Source organism: Microcebus murinus, chromosome 8 (genome assembly GCF_040939455.1).
Source record: "Microcebus murinus isolate Inina chromosome 8, M.murinus_Inina_mat1.0, whole genome shotgun sequence".
Taxonomy (NCBI): domain Eukaryota; kingdom Metazoa; phylum Chordata; class Mammalia; order Primates; family Cheirogaleidae; genus Microcebus; species Microcebus murinus.
The window spans coordinates 55548172-55570505 of NC_134111.1; positions in this window are offsets into that span (position 1 = coordinate 55548172).

A 22334-nucleotide genomic window follows, 5' to 3' on the forward strand; every position below is an offset into this window, starting at 1 on the left:
CCCACAATAGGAAGATGGAGCAGATTCCCCCACCCCTTGTTCATAAACCAGATCAGAACTGCCTTAATGAATGTTATATATTGTGCTTAATACGCTTTCTTTCAAAGGATTCTGCAGCTTAAGTAAGTTACAATAAACCAAAAGCACCATACCAAAAGATAAAAAGCACCCTCAAATGAATACAGTAAGAGAAAAGGTACAGATAAAAAAGGCCTATTACAGAGATTCTCCTTTGAATAGCAGGTATTCCCAAAAAAGACAACAAATAATAATCAGTTTTAATAGAAGAAGCTTTGTTGATATTTTAAAAAGAAGGATTGGCGATGGTGGCTCATGCCTATAATCCCAACACTTTGGGAGGCTCAGGTGGGGGAATCATTTGAGGCCAGGAGTTCAAGTCCAGCATGGGCAACATAGTCTCTACAAAAAATTGAAACAACAACAACAACAAAAAAAAAAAAACAGTAGCCAGGCATGATGGTAAGCACCTGTAGTCCCAGCTACTAGGGAGGCAAGCAGGAAGATTGCTTGAGATCAGGGTTTCGAGGTTGCAGTGAGCTGTGACAATAGTGCGCTCTAGCCTGGGCGACAGCGAGACCCTGTCTCAAAAATAAATAAATAAAAGGGAATGAGTCTGAAGATCCTCTTCTACACATTTTAAATGCCAGCTGGAATGGAGTAGTATCTACTGGGTTTTGTAATTCAGGATTTCTCTATTTAATCCAAATTGTGAAGTTAACAGAAAGACATTCTATAACATGCAATGTATTACTCATTTGCCCTTTCTGGAAAAAATTAATTGAATATAATCACTATGCTTCCAAAATGAATCAAAATTAAGAAAAAAAATGAAGACAGAAAGACCAGTCGGTGAGTATTGAAATCACTGGAACTATTCAGATAATGCAGATGATTATAAATTTAATTTTTAAAACAAGTGTTTTATTCCAAAATGTTTAAAGGAGGTTTACAACCCTAGATTAAGTTAATGAAGGCCAAGAAGGAATGGCAGTTTCTTTTGCGGGGACGGTGGTGAAGTAAGGGGTAAAATCTTTATCTTTTGTAAAGAAAAATTAAACCTCTGTTTTTTACTTTGATTATTAAATGTAAGATTAAGAATCTTTTGAAATTTCTTAAGGTGGTTAATAAAATTAATAACAGAATGTCTCCTGTTTAAATTCTTGGAAAATACAAAAATGGAATTGTATATGTGACAGAAGTCAAAAGAAAAACCCACTCAAGACCAAAACTATTTAAAATCAAATTCTGTCACACCTAACACAACATATATCTCAGAGTACAATTTAAGGAGAAGGCATAAGGCTAAATAACAGGAGCATATTCAATAATAAAATTACAGTCAGTTGAAAGTCATATACTGAACTTGAAGAATTACAATCAGTAGTGAAGACAATAGACTCTAACACATTCAGGGCAATATAGAATTAAAATGTAGAAGTACAAACGCCTTTAAAATAGTATTGGAATTGTGATAGAGACCTTAACACATTCTGTGAACCATAAGCAAATCAAATAGAAATTGCCCTCAAAAAATGAAAAATGAAGCAATATTGATATGTATAGAAAAAACAACTTTTTTCAGAATAATTTACATACCATACAGCAATGTTGAATATCAAAGGCAGCGTGGGGGACTCAGAAAGATCTTAGATCCTGCACATCAGCTGATTTAGAATATTTACAGTACGATAAGAAATATTAGGAAAAAAACCACTTCAGCATGTTCTTTCCAGGCTCTGTCCTAAGTGCTTTGTTCTTATTGCAAGGACATCTCTTACTTTGCTACCCTATGCCTAGATCCTATGGGCCTCCTTGGAATTCTGGAAGAATGAAATGGGTCTAACATTTGGTGCCCACCTACAAGGCATTACTTTAGCATCTGAATGTACTGTAACTGAATGTACTGATATTCAACATTGATATTCAACATTTAGCATCTGAATGTACTGTAAAAGAGGTGGAAGCAATCTTTAAAGCCTAACAATTCCCCTGCAATGCATAGTAAAGAACAGAAGTTGTACATGGTAATAAAACTAAAAAATAATAAAATCACAATCACCTGGAAATAAGTTAGAAACCCCCTTCTAAACAGCCGTTTTGTCAAGAAAAATGCAATAAAATAGAATGGAAACAAATAAAGTAGAGGATGATGTGTTTAAAGCCATTCTGTAAGGCAAATTGATAGCCATTATATAGCAAGGGAAAATTAATTAAACATGCAACACAAGAAAAAAAAGAAACATAAGACTAATTAGAAACGAATCAGAAAATAAATAGGCAACCTCTTGGCAAATGCATTTCTTCCCCCAAAATCAGAAATAAGGTAATGAGAAAACAGGAGTTGTTAAAAATTCTGTCTTTACTTATCTGTTTTAATTTAAACACTTATGACATGTCCAGCATACAAGTTTAGAAAATCCACTCAAGAATTAGAAAACCCAGAAAGGTTAATAACCAAAGAAAAAATTCAGGTAGAAATGAACCGTTTCTCCTCAGATGAGCCCTGATCACTTTATGCATTCTTCCAAACTTTTGAGAGGCACATTATTTCTGTGGTATATAAATATTTTCCAGGAGACAGAAAAAGGTGAGTATACTCATTAAATTTTGTATAATTTTACTTTTGACACCACAACTGTAAAAAGGTAATTAAAGCTATAGATTTTTATTTCATCTATGAATATGGATGCAAACAAATCCAAACAAAATATTAGAACATACAATAATATGTTCAAAGAACAAATTACCATTGCCCCATAGGGTTTATCCTTTGACAAAAGAGCAGTTCCCATTAGGGAAAAAACTTAGTATAATACATACCTTAATAAGACCACAATGAGACCTGTTTGCCCAAATTGGTTACTTGTCCATTCTTGTGATCATACAAATGCCGTGGACTGTTTAGATTGTCCATGGTTTACTTGAAACAGTTACTAGCTTGAGGAATGGGATTAGCCTGATTTCTTTAAATGAATCTTGTCTAACTCTCACCCCTAACTACATGACTGCTATATAATGGGGAAGGCATGGCAGGGATATTGGCGGATCAGTGTCTAAAACAACTTCTTAGCTAAATTTATTGAGCCTTTACTATTTTCCAGACACTGGGCTAGTTTCTTTACATCTCAAAACCATATGAGGTAAGCACTAGTTTTTTCTCTTTTTTTATTTTTATAATAAGTACTGTTTTTCCTGTTTTATAAATAGGAAGCTGAAGTACATTCAGAGAGAAAAAGTAATTTGCCCAAGGTCACACAGCCAGCAAATTGGGAAGCTGGGCTACAGATACAGGCAGTTGTAAAATCTATGCCCCTGTTCTTAACCACTACACTAAGTATCAATGGCTATAGCAAAATTATAGAAACTATACACTCACTAATTAAACATGCAACAGCAAATCCTCCAAAACTATAGGACAAAATGGAAATTATGCTTTCTATTTAGGGAAAGCAAGCAGGATACAAAATCGCATGTAGTGCAGTTTATAATTTTTTAAAGCTAGAATGGATTTGAAAAGAAACCATATGAATATTTGTTTTTCACCATTGTCCATTGTTCCTTGTGAACATGTATAATTTTTAAAAATCTAAAAAGTATACTGTATCTCCGACTTGGTTGAAAACTTTGTGAGCAAAGCCTATGTTTTATTTTTGTAACCTCAAACCCAGCTTACACATAACGGGCACAAAATAAATTTTTATCCATTTGGATTATAAGAAAGGATCCCTATGTGTTTCTCCTACTGCAGAGATTTTGTAAACAATTCTGTGTTCTCTATAGATATCCTAATAATTGTTTAGATGCCATCTTTTCAAACTGAGGTTCTATGTGTTAGGCTAATTTTAAGAGTCTGCTAATTTTTATTTCAATATCGCTACTGTCACAAGCACTGTGAAATACTTTCCCATTTAACCATCAAACAGGTCTGTGAAATGAATACCATGAGGCACAATAAGGGTAAATGACTTCTGCCAAAGAGGTGAGTGATGGAGCTAGGATTCACACTACAGAAATAGGACTCCATGGCCTCACTTCAGTTCTCACAGTTTGATTCAACCACTGTTCTGTTTTGGGGGGTTTTTTGTTTGTTTTTAAGGGTGAAATATAAAATTTTTATCCTATAGATAATGCCTCCAATGGAGAGAGAATTTTATTCTATGTATGACCTCTTGAGAGAGTGAAGTGAAAGGAAAAGGTGAGAAAAGTATAATTGAGAGGAAGTGAAAGCAAGGGGGAAGGATTACAGGTGGCAGGATTACAGAGAATGATTGGCTCTAGGGTTGAAGTGTTGGTTCCTTTTCCACCTCAGTTGTACAAGTTTATTCAACAATGATGTATTGAGTGTCTATGTACTGGGTGCCAAGGACACAATGCCCAAGTCTCTTACATTAAATGGTGTAGTATTAGCATATACGTCCTCTTGAATACTTTAAATTATGTCTATATGACTTACACTATGTAAATAGTTGTTATACACAACCATTCATTATTATTTTCAAACTGCAATTGGTTGAATCCACAGTTGCAAAACCCATGGATATGGAGGCTAACTGTATACTCTTGGGTTTATCTGCTTTCACTCTGCATAAGATCTGTAGAATACATAGTCTGATAAAAGCTCCTTCATCATTTTCAGAAGCAGAACTCTGCATAGTGTGTCTTTATTTCTTTATTTAAAACTTTCTGTGACATTTTACTTTGGATGTATCTCTTACGTGCAACATGTAGCTAGATTTTATTTCTTAATGGACTCTGATACTGTTGCTATTCAGTAAGTCAGTTTAATCCATTTACATTTATTGTGATTAATGACATTGAATTTATTTTTTACCATTTTATTTTGTGTGTTCTGTTTACCATCATTTACATTCACTTCTTCTGTTCTGGTCTTCTGCCAGATTGCTAAGGTTTTCTATGTCCCTTTCCACACCCCTGCACACACTTTGATGTTCTCTTTATATGGAAGTTAGAAATTATATTTCTCTTCCTTAAGTTTTCTACATATACATCCATAAAATTTTTACCAAAGTCTAAAGTTATTCAGTATCTCTATCTTCCTTCAAAATAGGAAAAGAGATTATTTTATTTACCAATTAATAGATTCGTATATCTCCTTTTATTTTTGTCTGGAAATTTAGTATCAACTTTATCAAATATATTTTTTGAAAAATCCCAATACTCAAACATGCCAACTATTTTATGCTCACTATTGTGAGCATATGTGAGTATGCTCACTATTATTCTTTAAAAAGAACTTTATTGAGATTTAATTAACATATCATAAAATCACCGTTGTTTTTTGCATCTAACTTTTTTCCCTTGGATTCACATTTCTTCTTGCAACCTCAAGTGGTTATTTCAATAAGATGTGTTTTGGGGTTTTGTTTGGTTTCATTTTATTTTCATTTTGTCTGAAAATGCCATTGCCTTGCTTTCACTCTTGGATGATAGCTTTTGGCTGAATATATAATTCTATATTCAGAGTTATTTTCCCTCAGCAATTTGAAGCTATTATTCCGCTGTATCCTGTTATTATTTTTCTCAATTAGAAATCTAGTATTAGTCTAATTTTTGTTCCTTTATAATTAATTTTTTTCCTCTGTTATAACTCTTAAACTTTTGTCTTTTTTTTACAGCCTGCAGTCTTACTATGATGCATCTAGATATAAATTTATATTTTGTCCTTCCTGATACAGAATGTGCCTTTACTTTAAGAGGTTATTCTTTCTTCAATTTTGGAAAGTTCTCTGCCACTGTCTCTTCAAATGCTGCTTCTCTGTAATTTTCTCTATTTTCTTCTTTTGAAAGTTCTATTAGACAGTTGGAGCCTCTCAGTCTATCGACAGTTATTTTTAAAAATCTTTTTCTGTTGCACTCCGCATCATTTCCTCAGTAATGCCTTCCAATACAGTAATTCTTTCTTAGACTGTGTGCAATCTAGAATGTCCACTGAGTCTTTAATTTCAATTGGTATGTTCTCCTAATTTTTGAACTTTTTAAAAATTTTATATATTATTATTATCTTTTTAGAGACAGAATGCCACTATGTCGTCCAGGCTGGAGCGCAGTGGGTATTCACAGGCAGGATCATAGTGCACTGCAGCCTGGAACTCCTGGTGTCAAGCTGTCTTCCCACCTCATGCTCCTGGATAGCTGGGACCAGCCTGGCAATTTTTTTTAATTCTGCCTATTCTTGGATCATTTTTATGCCTGATTTTGTTTCATCATTTAAATTCTTTCTTAAAATTTATGTTATTCAATCACCTCTCTCTTTTTGAGTATACTAAATATATATTTTTCATTCTTTAGATTGTCCTGTTCCAGTTTAATCTGGAGCAAATCATTGTTCTTTTTATTTTTATTGATTTTGTGAGAGGATTTCTTAATGGTATATTTCTTTGTATGCTTTGGAACTTTGATTTTCATGTTCATTTTGAATGGAGAAGGTTGTTTTCTAATCTACATCTTCCTATCTAAGGGTTTTGCACTTGACCAACAAGTTCCCAGGATACCTAGTCTCAAACCAGGTCTTATACTAACAATTTGAGACTTCTCCCTGTGTTTATTATTGCTAATACAGCCTCAAGAGCTCAGTGACATACCACAGTAAGAATTTATTTTTCTCACAAATCTGTGGGGCAGCCTCTGATTCAGAATGTGGGTGCATGGTCGGGGGGTCCAGGTGTGTTCATTGTGGAGCCCAGGCTGAGGGAGAAGCAGCCAACCAGGGGAAGCTCATCTCCTGATGATGGCAGAGGCACAGTAGGATAAGGCCTTGCTGTGCAAGCATTTCAAGCCTGTTTATGTAACAGCTACAAATAGCTTATTGGCCAAGCAAGTCTTACAATCAAGCCCAAGGTCAAGGAGCAGGTAAGTATATTTTGCCTTTTGTGAGAGGAACTTCAAAGGTACAAGACAATGGGGTGGATACAAGGAAGTGTGAAGAATAGAGGCCAATAAACAATTCAGTTAACCATAGTCCACCCTCTTGGCCACAATTATTTATATCTGTCCCACATCAAAACCGATGCTTATCCCAAGACCACCAAAAGCCTCATCCAATCATGGCATCAGGATAAAAATCCAGTGACTTATGATGTACATCCTATTTGAATGTGGTTCCCCCTGATCTGGAAACCTGTGAACTAAAACTTATAAATATACGTACAGTCACGTGTTACTAAACAATGGGGATACATTCTGAGAAATGCATTGTTAGGCAATTTCATCTTTGTGTGAACATCATAAAGTGTACTCACACAAACCTAGATGGTATAGAGTACCTCACACCTAGGCTATTGGCATAGCCTATTGCTCCTAGGCTACAAGCCTGAACAGCATGTGACTGTACTGAACACTGTGGGCAATTGTAACACAATGGTATTTGTGTATCTAAACGTATCTGAGCATAGGAAAGGTAATGCCATTGTTGCACTACAATGTTACTATGGCTACAATGTCACTAGGAGATAGGAATTTTTCAGCTCCCTTATAATTTTATTGGACCACCATCATATTCATATATGCAGTCCATCATTGACCAAAATGTTGTTATATGGCATATGACTATGTGTATGTGTGTGTATGTGTATATATATACATATACATATATATGTATATGTATATATAAATATCCCTACTTCTCTTACCCAACATGGAATGCTGGAAGAAGGATAGTATAACTGCAATTGACACTCCTAGTCAAAAGTCGTAACATTAGAAAGCATTTACTTGTTCTGAATACCATGGGGAAAATGTTGCCAGGTCTCCCTACTCTGGGAGTAAGGAATTCCCCTTGACCAGAACCTGGTTCTGCTACCAGGAAGTGTGTCTCTAGTCCATTGTTCTCCACTGTTCTTAGTTTCACCCTCCAAAAGTTCCTTACATTTCTATCATCCTCCTTGGTCAATTGTGAAGAGGGCATTAAACAATATGCCCTTTTTGCTTCTAAGAAACTTTCTCAGCTACTTCCCGACTATGAAAAGTTGTTGACCCAGAGGTCTTTGTATATTTTGCACAGTCTTAGTCCTTTTACTCCCAGCTGGTGGTGTGTTTGCCAATATACCTCTCTCAAAAGCATGGATTTTCTATGTATTTGTTTTCATTGGACTCCATTTGACAAAAACCACACCCACATTTCTTTTTGAGACATGCTTCTCTTTCCAGACTTTATTATGAGGAACTACTATGCATTGGACTTCTGGGGGGACCCTGCCCTTAAGCTTTCTAGAAACCCCTTTTTCCAGCTGAGAGCATCTACCAGGCACCAGCTTAATTCTTTCAGATGTCTTAATAAAGGATGTTACAGCCATTCTGTTAATTTGATATTTTCTCTCAGGCTGAATCTGAAACACTTTTTTTTACTGGCTGGAGATGAAGAATTTTATTTTCCAATTAAGCAAGTTCTGGGCTTTCTAAATACCTCTAAATTCTGCCTGCAAGTTCGTGGGCTTTTTTTTCCCCTGAATTTATTTCTTATAGTATCTTATCAAATAGGATCGATAGCTCATACATTCAACATATGTCTAGAAGTTTTCCTACTATCTTCCATGTTACTACAGACAACAGTTTTAAAAATACTTTTGCCATGTTTTTTATTTCTTTCATAGTTTCCTCACTCTCCATCACCTGCTCCCTAAGCTAATACCATATATCTTAGGTTCTGGTTACAGCAGCATCTCAATATTAGATGCTAATTTCTATATCAGCTTACTGTTGTTACATAGCAATCACAAAATCTCAGTAACACATAAACTTTTAGTTTTGTTAATAAGCTGTTAATTTGTCTCATGGGTCTGCAAGTCAGTTAGGGCAACTTCAGGCAGCAACCGCTGAAGCAGGTCTGCTTTATGTCACAGGTCTGCGTCCAGGTAGGGCAGTTATGCTGCACTTGTTCATTCTGGAGCCCAGGGCAGCCTGGACCTCTCTGAGGAGGTGACGATTGTGCTGACTAGTAGGTGATGAGAAGCACAGTGGTAGAGAACTAGGGGAGAGCGTGCCAGTGCAGGGCCCTGAGGTGGGTGTTCAAGGGAGAGGAGAACACTGTGTGCCTGGAGTAGTGAGAGAGAGGCAAGTGGAGAGGACAAGGCCAGAAAGCTGCGTATCACAGCACCATCAGCCGCAGAGAGGCATGAGCTGACTCGTGTTGTCAGGCCTGTGGTCAGGGAGGGCAGTTCTGCTCCACATGTTGGTTCTGGGTCCCAGGGCAGCAGCTATTCTGGGGAAAATTCTTACTGTGGTGATGGAAGTGCCCATTAGGCAAGCACATTTCAAGCCCTGCTTTCATCACATCTACTAACATCCCATTGACCAAAGCGTGTCCCATGGCTGAGCCCAAAGTCAGAGGGCAGAAAGGTATACTGCCTCTTGTGGGATGAACTTCAAAGTTACAATGGCAAAGGGCATGGGTACAGGGAGGGGGAAGACATCGGGCCAGTCATTTATCACATCCTCCATGGTAACATGGAATATTGGTTGCCAGGTTGTGTTTCTGTCCTCCTGCCTCCTGAAGCTTGCAGCTTCCCCTAAAGCTGTAGTGCCTTGCAATAGACAGCAGCAGCTTTTTCTAGATTCTCTGTGAAGGGATGGGAGTAAGTAAGGATCACAATCCCAGATCCCAGTTTTAGGTAATTAATCTGCCTCTGATCTCCATCTTATCTAGGGCACTTTTATTCTCTCCTCATAAAAGGATGTGAACTCTCAATTGCCCCTGTCTAATTCTCAGCCCAGAGTTCTGTAGGCCCATGGTTCCTGCCTATTTTCTTCATTGCATTTTCTGTTCCTGGCTCATAGAGAGTTATCTTATTGAACACAGCCATGTCCTTTTTTTTTTTCAGCTATGTATTTTTTTCTTTAATATATTATATATTGTGGCCATGGGTTTCAAGGAAGGGAATATCTTGAATCATGAACTTTCAATAGCACTGTGACCCAATGTCCTAGACTCCTGTATGAAAGAAAGTTTTTATTTCATGTGATAGGTTTTAAAAATAAAATGTTTTCAAATCTCTTGGCACTTAAGTATGCCTAAATTTAGTACATTATAAAATAACTAGTTTCTTAAAGGACAGATATAAATATTCCAATTCATTTTTAAAGTGATCAGGCAGATTATATACAAGAGAAATAGCCAACAAATCTGGTCCTTAAGATAAACTACTAAAATAGGTATTTATCAAATATTAGTGTATTTTAACACAGCCAGGTTATCGCATTCTCTTCTTTATCCCATATTTAAATTTTATCTCTTCTTTGTTTTTTGACTTTTTACTATAGAAAATTTATTATGAAAAATTTCAAATGTATAAAAAGTACACAGAATGGTGTAACAACTTCTTATGTATCCATCACTGAGTTTTCATAATTATTAATCATGGCAAATCTTATTTCACTTATAACAGGGGTTGGGAAACTACAACCTACAGACCAAATCCAGCCTGTTGCCTGCTTTTGAAATAAAGTTTTATTTGAATACAGCCATGTTCTTCTGTTTACATGACTGGCTTCTTGCTACAATAGGAAAGTATTTCAACAGAAACTAATTTTATGGCCTGCAAAGCCTAAAATATTTATTATCTTGCCCTTTACAGAAAAAGTTCGCTGAACCTCTGAACTATATACTCTCACCCAATCATCTCAGGAAAAGTGTATCCTTCATATTTAAATATTTTAGTATGTTTCTAAAAGATAATGACTCTTTAAAAAAATAATATCACTCTTACCTAAAAAATTAACAGTAATTCATTAGTTTTCTCTTCTTTTCTAATAAAATTCCAACTGAATAAGAATAAGTAAGAATTCTTTAATATTTCATTTCTTCCTGCAAGGTGGCCTTACTAATGAGCCATCAAAAGAAAAATAAATTATTAAACAGAAAGTAAGAGAAATAAATTCATAACATATAATTGTCTCTTTAAAAAAACTTTCAACATAACTTCCCCCCTTTGTTTTGTTTTAATTAAAACACTTGTGGCCTAATTTGTTATCTTTAACAGTGTTTTTTCAGCCTTGAAGAGCCCTAAGTGGACAGTAGGGATGTGAACTCCCCACTTCAGTTCTTGCCAACACCAGATTCCAAGGATTCAAGTAAAGTCAGCTCACAGAGAGAATCTAGAACACCTGCAACTGCTTCACTGTGGCATCTGTTATCAGTCTCTTGAAGCAGAGGGGAATAAAGCCATTTCTACCCTTTAAAACTTCAAACAACTTTCCTCAGCCGCATGGCACTACCCTCCACCTTTTCTTCAGTGCCATGACTACACTGTCTTTCTCTCTCTCTCTCTCTCTTTCTTGAGAAAGTAAAATAAACTTTCTTTTTAAAAAAATTAATTAATTAATTAATTATTGAGACAGAGTCTTGCCCTGCCTGTTGCCCAGGTTAGAGTGCCATGCCATCAGCCTAACTCATGGCAACCTCAAACTCCTGGGCTTAAGCAATCCTCCTGCCTCAGCCTCCCAGAATGCTAGAATTATAGGCATAAACCACGGTGCCTGGGCCAGAAAGTAAAATAAACTTTCTTTCCTAAAACTATTCTACTCCTGGTGTGAGAATTCTTTCTCTAACCCACTGAACACCTAGGAAGTTTTCACCCAAACACTTTCTAACTCATTATTCAGGTCCTCCACCCATAGTCTACAAAGATGTCCTTATCTTTGAAAAACCTGCAGACTTCATTTTTATTAGTGATTTATTCTCAGTAATTGTAGCAGTTGAACAAATACTTTATCTGTAGATGACCCCGAAGAATAGTCTGAATTTAACAAAGCATTTAAGAGAGTAAAACAATAATAGTACAGCAATTAGATTTCAGCACAATTGCAATCTGAGATCTATTAAGGTTTTAGAAATATACAACATACAAAGACACATTTTTTAAAAGGCTAATAGTGTTAGAGTTTTTTGCCACATAGGTTTTTCTTTTCTTGAGGAAACCAAGGAGTTCACTTTTTGAGGTTTTAAGTTATATAATTATTAGCATCTCTAAATAATATTTTATATTTAAATGGCTTTTTACAGTTTACATGGCAATTTTATGGGTGCTACCTCATTTAATATTTACAACATTCTAAGGAGGTAGAGATTATTTTTTTCCTAAAGGATTCCTTTTTATCCTAAAGGATTCCAGCTCATCTGCTCAAAGTCCAAGAAATTTTATCACCTTTTAAGGCCTTGGTTATATAAATGTACTACGTTATACAAAGTATTCACTTTACATTACTTCCTAGAGGTACTAAAGATATATAACTTTACAGTGAAGATATTGGAATAAGCTGTTATGCAACCTGTACCTTTGGAGCTTAGGATTTCAAGCACAGAGTGTCATGTTTTTCAAACTCAGAGAACAAAAAACAGTCCATTATATAGCTATTATAAACTCCTTTTAGCATTTTTTTAAATCCTTGCAATTGGTCAAGTGCACTAGTGGAAAGACAGTCTTTAGTAGATCTTGGAGAAATGACTGATTCCAGAATTAGGGCAGAGGAAGTACAAAATAAACCTGGAACATCTTATTGTGCTAGAAAGTAAGAAAGCACCTTCCAAAACGGTGCTGGAGTCATGTCATCAGGACTTGGAAGTCAGCTTGAAGGGAATGCCACTAGATAAATCTGGAATTTGAGCACCGAATTTTAATTTGAGCATCAAAAATAAATAATAATAATAAATTGAATAAAGTATGAATTCATAACATAAATATGTAAATAGGTAAATTTAGCAAAATTAGTAAGTAAAATAATTAAAATTTAGTCAAATTAGCAAATAAGTAAATTTACTAAATAAGTAAATAATGAATAAATAAGTTGACAAATTGATGAGGAATGGGATATTTATGTAGTCTCAAAGTATCTCCCTGCAAAATACTTCTAAATAAAACAGAGAAATGGGGTTATGTTATATTAATAATAGAGGAGCCTAAAAGACATCATTTTAATAAATGAGCAAAGTGAACAGCTCAGTAATGAAACAAACTGAAAATGTGGGCCCCCTGATAGAATACAATGAGAACAGAACATCACTTCTATGACATTCCTGCCAAAGAAACATAACCTTATCATAAGATAACATCAGACAAAGCTAAATTGGGAGACATTCTAAAAATTACTGACCTATAATCTTCAAAAGTGTCAGGGTCATGAAAGTCAAGGAAAGACCGAGGAATGGTTCCAGACTGAAGACTACTAAAGAGAGGTGGAACTAAATGCAATACTTTATTCTGGACTGGATCCTTTTGCTATCTATTGCATTAGAACATTCAGCAAAACTTGGAAAAGGTCTAAGGATTAGATGGTAACAATGTGGTAATGTTAACTTCCTGGTCTTGACTGATTGTGGTTTGGTTAGATGGGAGAATGTTTTTGCATATGAGGAAAACATGCTAAAGTATTAGGGGTAATGCAGTACCAAGTCAGCAATTTACTCTCAAACTGTTCAAATAACAAAAGTTCTTTGTACTCTTTTTGCAAGTTTTGTGTATGTTCGACATTGCTTCAGAATGAAAAATGCTTTTTTTAACAAAAATACAAAGCTAAACACATTTAAATTAGAACAGACTCTCACAGATATTTGTCATATAATGCCATTTTCCTTGGCCACAGGTATATAGCTTCATTACACAAAAATTCTTGCCAGTCTTTCCACATGACAAAAACTACTACCAAAAGCAATTGTTCATCTGTAAAAGCTTTAATTATATAACATTTGTTTATGGCCGGGTGCGGTGGCTCACGCCTGTAATCCTAGCTCTTGGGAGGCCGAGGCGGGCGGATTGCTCAAGGTCAGGAGTTCAAAACCAGCCTGAGCAAGAGCGAGACCCGTCTCTACTATAAATAGAAAGAAATTAATTGGCCAACTGATATATATATAAAAAAAAAAATTAGCCGGGCATGGTGGCGCATGCCTGTAGTCCCAGCTACCCGGGAGGCTGAGGCAGAAGGATCGCTCGAGCCCAGGAGTTTGAGGTTGCTGTAGCTAGGCTGACGCCACGGCACTCACTCTAGCCTGGACAACAAAGCGAGACTCTGTCTCAAAAAAAAAAAAAAAAAAAAAAAATATATATATATATATATAACATTTGTTTTTATGTGAAGGAGGACAATCCAAAATACGGAATGAGGTCATTCATCTATCAAATGTTTATTGAGTGATGACACACATCAAGCACTGTGGTGGGTACTCATATTCTCTCTTTGGTGGTCACGGTGATGTACTGCTCAGATTCCCGCTGCAGGACTGACGGTCTTATTTCCCCAGCTGCTAGGAATGCTGTGGCCAAGACAGCTGTCAGTCCCTTTCAGAGATTGCCTCAGTTGAAGACAGTTGCCTTGCCTAAAGTGGCAGTCCCTTTCTGGGGTGGTCTGCATCCAATTGCTGGTCAATGTGGGGATATAAAAGCCTAGCCTTCTTTTCCTTTTTTATTTCAGCATATTATGGTGGAGGCCTAGCCTTCTTGCTCCAATTCAAGGCATCTTCCAAGCGTCATCCCATCTTCAGAATAATCCTGAAAGCTAAGGCTTTCCTGGAGAATGTATCACAGATCTGCTTCTCTTTCTGCCAGCCCTGTCCTTTCCTTGCCTTTCCTTTCATAGGTGATGACCCCCCAGAGTCCCTCTATTCAATCTTCCACCTGCTAATCTCCAGCTCAGGGTCTTCTGTGTCTCCATGAAGTCAACCTCTGCCATCTTGCTCCCTGATTTCTCTCTCTGGAGCCAAGAAGAGCCATTATTTTTCAACTTTTTTACTATTAAACAAAGCCATAATTTATAGCATTAAAACTTCATGAACTTCCTTTTGCCTGCTCCACTTTCTGCCTCTTGATCAACTAGCATGAAATGAGTCTAAGAGAGTGGGGACAGAAAGAGCCCAAGTGGAAGCCAGAGTCTGCCTTGGGAAGGCAAGATTAGGAATGTTGGTCAAGTTTGTCTTTGCTGCCACCTTCACTTTCTTTGCTATTTTCTACCTCTTTCAACCCCTGCTCCTAGTGATCCCTGTGTCCCATGTATTCATATCGCATGGCTCCTCCTTTCTCAAAAGAGTAACTCATCCTCAGTGAGGATGAGTTAGGACTTGGCTTAGTCAGTTCCAGGAGCTATAAGAGAATACGATAGACTGGGCAGCTCAAGGTGCTGGCAGATCTGGTGTGTAGAGAGGCCCCACTTCCTGGTTTGCAGATGGCCATCTTCTCCTTGTATCGTCCTGTGACAGAGAGAGGAGAGATGAAAGGAAGGGGGGCAGGGGACAGCAGGCTCTCATGTCTCTTCTAATAAAGGTGTTAATCCCATTCATGAGAGTTTCACACTTGTGACCTAATTATCCCCCAAAGGTCCCACCTCCTAATACCATGACATTAGGATTTCAACATATGAATTTTGTGTGGAACACATTCAGTCCATAACAGGACTTATGTGTCATTCTTCTTAAAGAGTTTGCAGTAGAAAGAAACTGTTTTTTTAAGGCTTACTCAGACCACTCCCAGAGAATGGTGGAAGGAAGATAATGAATCTGTTGACATTAGCAAGATAGATGTTTTTGGTACCCTACTGAATCATCCATGTAGGCAATTGTCTTCTCCATTTACACATCAATTGAAGTTCTCTTATAATAAGTCCTTGGGGAAATATCTGGTGAAGCTAGTATTTGGAACCATTCCTATTAGAAAAATTGCTATAAATTCTTTACCCCAGGCATTAGCAGACTAAATCTTTTTTTTTTTCCAGAAACAGAGTGAGGTCTAATTCTTAGTGACATAAATTAGCTCTATTTCATTTGTTAACATCTATTTTTAGCAGACCATGGAGAACACAAATCAATATTTAGGTTAAGAAAACTATAATCTATCTTTAGAGATGTGAGATTTAAATTTCTGCCTAATTAGGTAGTATCAGATATCACTAAATATTATTTTTAATAATATAAATTAAATTATTTATTATTATGTATTATTTTTATTATTATAACTTAAATTATTTAATAATATAAATAAAATATTTATTAATATTATTGTTGCTATTTATTAATATTTATAATATAATAAAATATAAAACAAATATAAATAAATTTATTTTTAATAATATAAATATTATTTTTAAACATTTTCAAGTTATAGAATGTGATAGGCTGCTTCTGTTTCAAGTCATATAAATGTCATATGCTATCAGTATTACAAAACAAACACCCTTATTTACATTTTTTTCTTCTACTGAAAGAAAATATTATTTAAATGTTGCAACTTAATGCTTCAAGATCTTGTCTAAATAGAAAGATTAAGTTTGTTGGTTTGTGTTTTCCTAATTCATAATTAGGAAAGTTTCCTAATTCCTCCCTTCTATTTTGAAAGTTGGCCTTTTATCAGTCATTTTTCAGGCTTTCCTTGTTTTTTGACAAGATGTCAAAGTGAATGGCTCCACCACGGTAAGCAGCATGCCGTGACCAGGACATGAGTTTCGTCAAATCATAGACGTCAGAGATCAATGGTGTAATACTTTGTTGTAGTTTAAAATATGAATTAGCCTTGGCCATTTCATTTTAAAGGTTATATCCATGGTTCTATTTAAGAATTGGGGTGATTTGACTCTCATTGTGTGAGATCTCCAATTTTTATAATCCCTGGTATCAGATTAATTTTCATATTCTAAGACAGTTCTAAAGGAAGGAACTACATTTTTTTTCCTCTGTTAATGATTTATGCTTGTGTTGCTCCCATTAGTTTAAAGAAAATGTCGAAGACTCAGGGTGGGTGGAAACTCTTTAGAGAAAAATCTTCAACAGACACATGAAAGAAATAAAAGAAAACAAGCTATCTTATCATTTGGTAAAGCAAAGTGACTTTACCAACATTTCTGTTAATGGAAATTAAGATTTAGATGTGACTTTCCTGTTCTCTACTAGTGAATAGAAATGTAGAAAGATTATAAAGTTACCTGACGGCAAAACTTTTATTTTCCACTCTCTTTTAAAAGTCACTCTATTTTCATAATTTCCACCCTGTTTTCATAATCACTGCCTCTTGGCTCTAACCCCTTTCTTAATCCTCTCTTGAATTCTGATCCTTTCTGTATGAATTCTTTTAGCATATATATTCTGTGTCCAGTGACACATGTTTTCCTACCTTGTAATCTCCTGAAATCCACTTTTGCAAAGTGATTCATTCAGATAAAGACAACTAGAAAGTACAGATTAATTTTGTGCTGTACATGTGACTAAATTGCCCGTCATAAAATTGTGCCAGATTATACTCCCATAGGAGTGTATACTCCCATAGGAGTGAAACAGTTACCCTGTTTTCATACCTTTACCAAGATTGAATTTTACAATTTTCCACAATCTTTGGTGAATGACAGAATTAAAGAAAACACACACTTTATTTTTCCTAATTAAAAATTACTTATTGGATTTTCTTAATATGTAAATCAATAATGTTCATTACAGAAAAATAGCATGTAAAGGATTTTTATAAGTAGCCATCACACAAAGATCAACAGATAGATACTCAGCATTAACACATTCTTTATATGTATAGACATTCTCTGTTATGCCTTTACTTTTGATGTCATGCCTACATTTGATATATTTTTATCTATATTTTCTTCTAATGATTTTAAGAATTTGTTTAATTTTTTTTTTTTTTTTTTTTTTTTTTTTGAGTCAGAGTCTCGCTTTGTTGCCCAGGCTAGAGTGAGTGCCGTGGCGTCAGCTTAGCTCACAGCAACCTCAAACTCCTGGGCTCCAGTGATCCTTCTGCCTCAGCCTCCCGGGTAGCTGGGACTACAGGCATGCGCCACCATGCCCGGCTAATTTTTTTATATATATATCAGTTGGCCAATTAATTTCTTTCTATTTATAGTAGAGACGGGGTCTCGCTCTTGCTCAGGCTGGTTTTGAACTCCTGACCTTGAGCAATCCGCCCGCCTCGGCCTCCCAAGAGCTAGGATTACAGGCGTGAGCCACAGCGCCCGGCCAATTTTTTAATTTTTTTTTTTTTTTGAGACAAAGTTTTGCTCTGTCTTGTGGGCTGGGGTGCCATGGTGTTAGCCTAGCTCACAGCAATCTTAAACTGGGCTCAAGCGATCCTCCTGCCTCAGCCTCCCGAGTAGCTGGGACTACAGTAGCATGCCAGTGAGCCTGGCTAATTTTTTCTATTTGTAGTAGAGATGGAGTCTTGCTCTTGTTCAGGCTGGTCTCAAACTCCTGACCTCAAGTGATCCTCCCACCTTGGTCTCCCAGAGTGCTAGGATTACAGGCGTGAGCCAACTCACCTGGCAGAATTTTTTAAATTTTTAATTGTGGGAAAATACACTAATATAAAATTCACCATCTTTACCATTTTTAAGTATACAGTACAGTAGTGTTAAGGATATTCATATTCCCATGCAACCAATCCCCACAACTTCTGTCTTACAAAACCAAAAGGCTATATCCCTTAAATAACAATTCCTCATTCCCTCCTCTCCCAACTCCTGACAACCACCCTTGTACTTTGTTTCTATGAATTTGACTACTATAGATATCTCATATATAAGCAGAATTGTACAATATTTGTCTTATTGTGACTGGCTTATTTCACATAGCATAATGTCCTCAAGATTCATTCATGTTGTAGCATGTCATAATTTCTTTTGTTTTTAAGGCTGAATAATATTCCATTATATGTATATACCACATTTTGTTTATCCATTCATCAATGGACACTTGAGTTGTTTCCCCCTTTTAATAATTGTGAAATAATTCAATTGGGAACATGGGTATACAAATATCTATTCCAGACTCTACTTTCAATTCTTTTAGATACATTCCTGGAAATGGAATTGCTGGAGCATATTGTAGTTCTATTTTTAATTTTGGGGGGAACCATCATACTGTTTCCAGAGTGGCTACAGCATTTTATATTCCCACCAACAGTATACGAGTTTTCCAGTTTCTCCACATCCTTACCAACACTTGCTATTTTCTCTTTTTGTTTTTATAGTAGCCATCCTGATGGGTGTGAGGTGATAATTTAAATTTCTTCTCCCTCTCTTCCTCTTTCCATATCTTGGGTCTGCTCCTCTATAACTTTTAGCTTTATGATTTAAGGTCTGCCATCCATATAAGACTGGAAACATGGCCTGTGATGGATCCAAACTGAGCCTCCTAGCTTAGCAACCAAACAGAAAAGGAAGTGCTCAGTCCTAGCCCCATTTGGAAAATGTCTAGGAAGGACACTGATTGACATAAACTAACTCATGCACCCTTTGAACCAATCATGATGGCCAACGGGGTATGATATGATTAACCCTTCTTGAGTCATATGCATATCTTTTCTGGGATGGGGGTTATATCTGTAACAAAATGGCACATCCCATTCAGAGCAAGGGGAGGACGGATATTTCCCCACAGAAGGGGTGACATAAGTAAGACAAATGTTGCCATTTGGAGAATCGTTGTGAGCTGGGTAGTCAACCCAATGTTATGTCTACTACACATAGTAACCGTAATGCTTGTGTCTATTACACATTTGAAGCATGGATAGAGTTTTTCATTTTCTCACTGTCTTATTTTTCTCCTCTTTTCCATAAGAGATGTGAAAGAGAAGCAGACTACTCTGCTGAATGATTTCCTTCACCCCAAGCTGCCTATCTTCTTTCAGGCCCATTGTCCAAAAACAAGACCTAGAATTTGATGAGAGGTATATGCTAATTTTAAGACAACTTCTAACTAGAAACTGTGTATTCACCTGTAGCATTTCAAAATTCATATATTTATACTCTTGTTCATGTATTTTTCAATTCTGTCTTCTCTGAGAAGGTCAAATATTACATACCATCTGTTTCAGTGAACAGAAGAGTACATTTTCTTATTTACAGAGCTTTATGTAACTAAGAAAATAATACTCTGTGTTTTGTAAGTATCATGCTTTAAAACCCTTATGGTAGGAAACCAAATTATATAGTTTATTATTAAATGAAATAGAGATTCACCCACTGATATTGCCATATAAAAGTTATATTTAAATGTAATGCCTTAATATATTTGACTTCCTTAAAAATTAATGAAACAAAATTTAATTTATGATGAGAAAATTTCCATTATCTTCCTCACCACTAATATAATTTTAAAAATAATTTGATGTTAACATTTTCTATGGATCAGAAATAAATTTCTTTCTTTTAAAATGCATAAAATTATTTAACTCCTGATTCTGAAACCCTAGATTTTCAAGTCACAAAATGGTGATGATTAATCTAACTTAACTTGTGGAAGAAGAGGTACAGGAAAGAACCTACTCAATGTCTCACAAAGTGTCCATAATGGAAAGGAGAATAGGCTCAGATTTTCTGAATGTCCCAATTCTGTTTTGGATTATTTTGATTAGAATTTTATTAAGAATTGTGCCTCATCTAAATATTAAGCAAAATCAGCATGAGATTTTAGATGATCAATATATTCAACTATAGGATAGCATAACAATATGCCTTCCCAGATAAAGGAAAAAGAACCAAGAAACATTAAGTAGACTATTATTTAATTATAAATACATTATAGTGATCATTGAAATCATAAATTTCATAACTTCCATATGCTTTGCTTAAGATACCATGTTAATCACAGATCAGACCTCTGGTGAAACTGGGTTGAAATGTCTGATATGGAATAAAAGAGTTAACTATAATTAGTGATAGGGTGAACTTTGAGCATTTTTTGTTATTGAATATATGTTCACTATGTTTATCAAGCAATCCTTCCAAAGTACTGGATTTACAGGTATAAGCCACCATGCCCAGCTTGCCCCACTTCTTAACACTGTCCGTCAACTTGAAGGTTAGGATCTCAACATACAGATAAATTCTGGGAGTACATAAACATTTACACTATAGCAAAGTATAACTGAAAAAATTTAAGTGCCTCATCAGACTGTTAATGATAAATAAAGGAATACGACTCATTTATAACCTCTTAGCACTAATGTTAATACTAAAATAAATCACAATCTACATTCCATTACACCATTATTGTGACAACACTACTATGTACATCCTGAATCTGTGTACATGATGGGCAATATCATCCTTGCTAATATGCATACAATGACTTCTATCCATTACCTGACTCATATCACATCCATCCAAATAGCAAAGATAAAAAGAGTTCATAACATACTCTGTTGGAAAGAATTGGGGAAATAAACACTCTTATCCTTGTAAGTATAAATTGGTACAAGCACTTTGGAAGGCAATTTGGCAATGTTTATCAAAAATTTAAAAGCACACACACATGTGCTTTTAGGAATTCCACTTCTGGAAATTTATTCTGTAGATACACTTGCATATCTGTGAAATGATGTATCTGTTAGAATACATATTAGCCAAAAATTGTAAACAAACTAGCCATTGATAGGGAACCGTGATGATAAATTTTATGTGTCAACTTGATTAGACCATGGTGCCCAGACATTTGGTCTGATGTTTTGGTGAGGGTGTTTTTGGATGATGTTTAACATTTAAATTGGTGGACTCTGAGTAAAGTAGATTGTCCTCCATACCATGAGTGGACCTCATCCAATCTGTTGAAGAACTGAATAAAACAAAGAAAGACTGACCTTCCTCAAACATGAAGGAATTCTGACAGCAGATGATGGCCTTCAGACTTGAACTGCAACATTATAATTCCCTGGGTCTCCAACCTGCCAGCCCACCCAGCAGATTTGTATTTGCCAGCCTTCATAGTTGTGTGAGCCAATTCTTTAAAATAAATCTTTTATATATATAATCTATATCTATCTATCTATATATATATATACACACACACACATGTTCATTGATTCTGTTTCTCTGGAGAACCCTAATACAGGCACTGATTAAATGAGTTGTGGTATAATCATTCAATGGAATATTATGCAAACATCAAAAGGAATTTCGTATGTCTATGACATTAATATAGAATACTGTCCCAGAGGTATTCTTTAATAAAAAACCTCAGTGTAGAACACGTGTACAGTGGTACAGTGATACGTAATTTCTACACGTTTATTAGCTTCTTTGCATATTGAACATCTCTGGAAAGACACAAGAAGCTGGTAACAGTGTTAGTGCCATGGAATAAAGGTGGATGCCTAACAGCAGGAAAGAAAAAGAGATATATTTTTCACCTGATGTCACTTTTTACCTTTCAGCTATCAAAAGTGCTTGCATTGACCATTGAAAAAATAATTGTTTTTAACATTATATTCTTATTTTAGTTTTAGCCAAATCTATTTTTCATTGCCTATTCTCTATTTTGTAGTTTTAGAGAGGGCTGAGTGAGAGAAAATAGTGTTTTAGATCATTTTAGAAATAAAATGTTT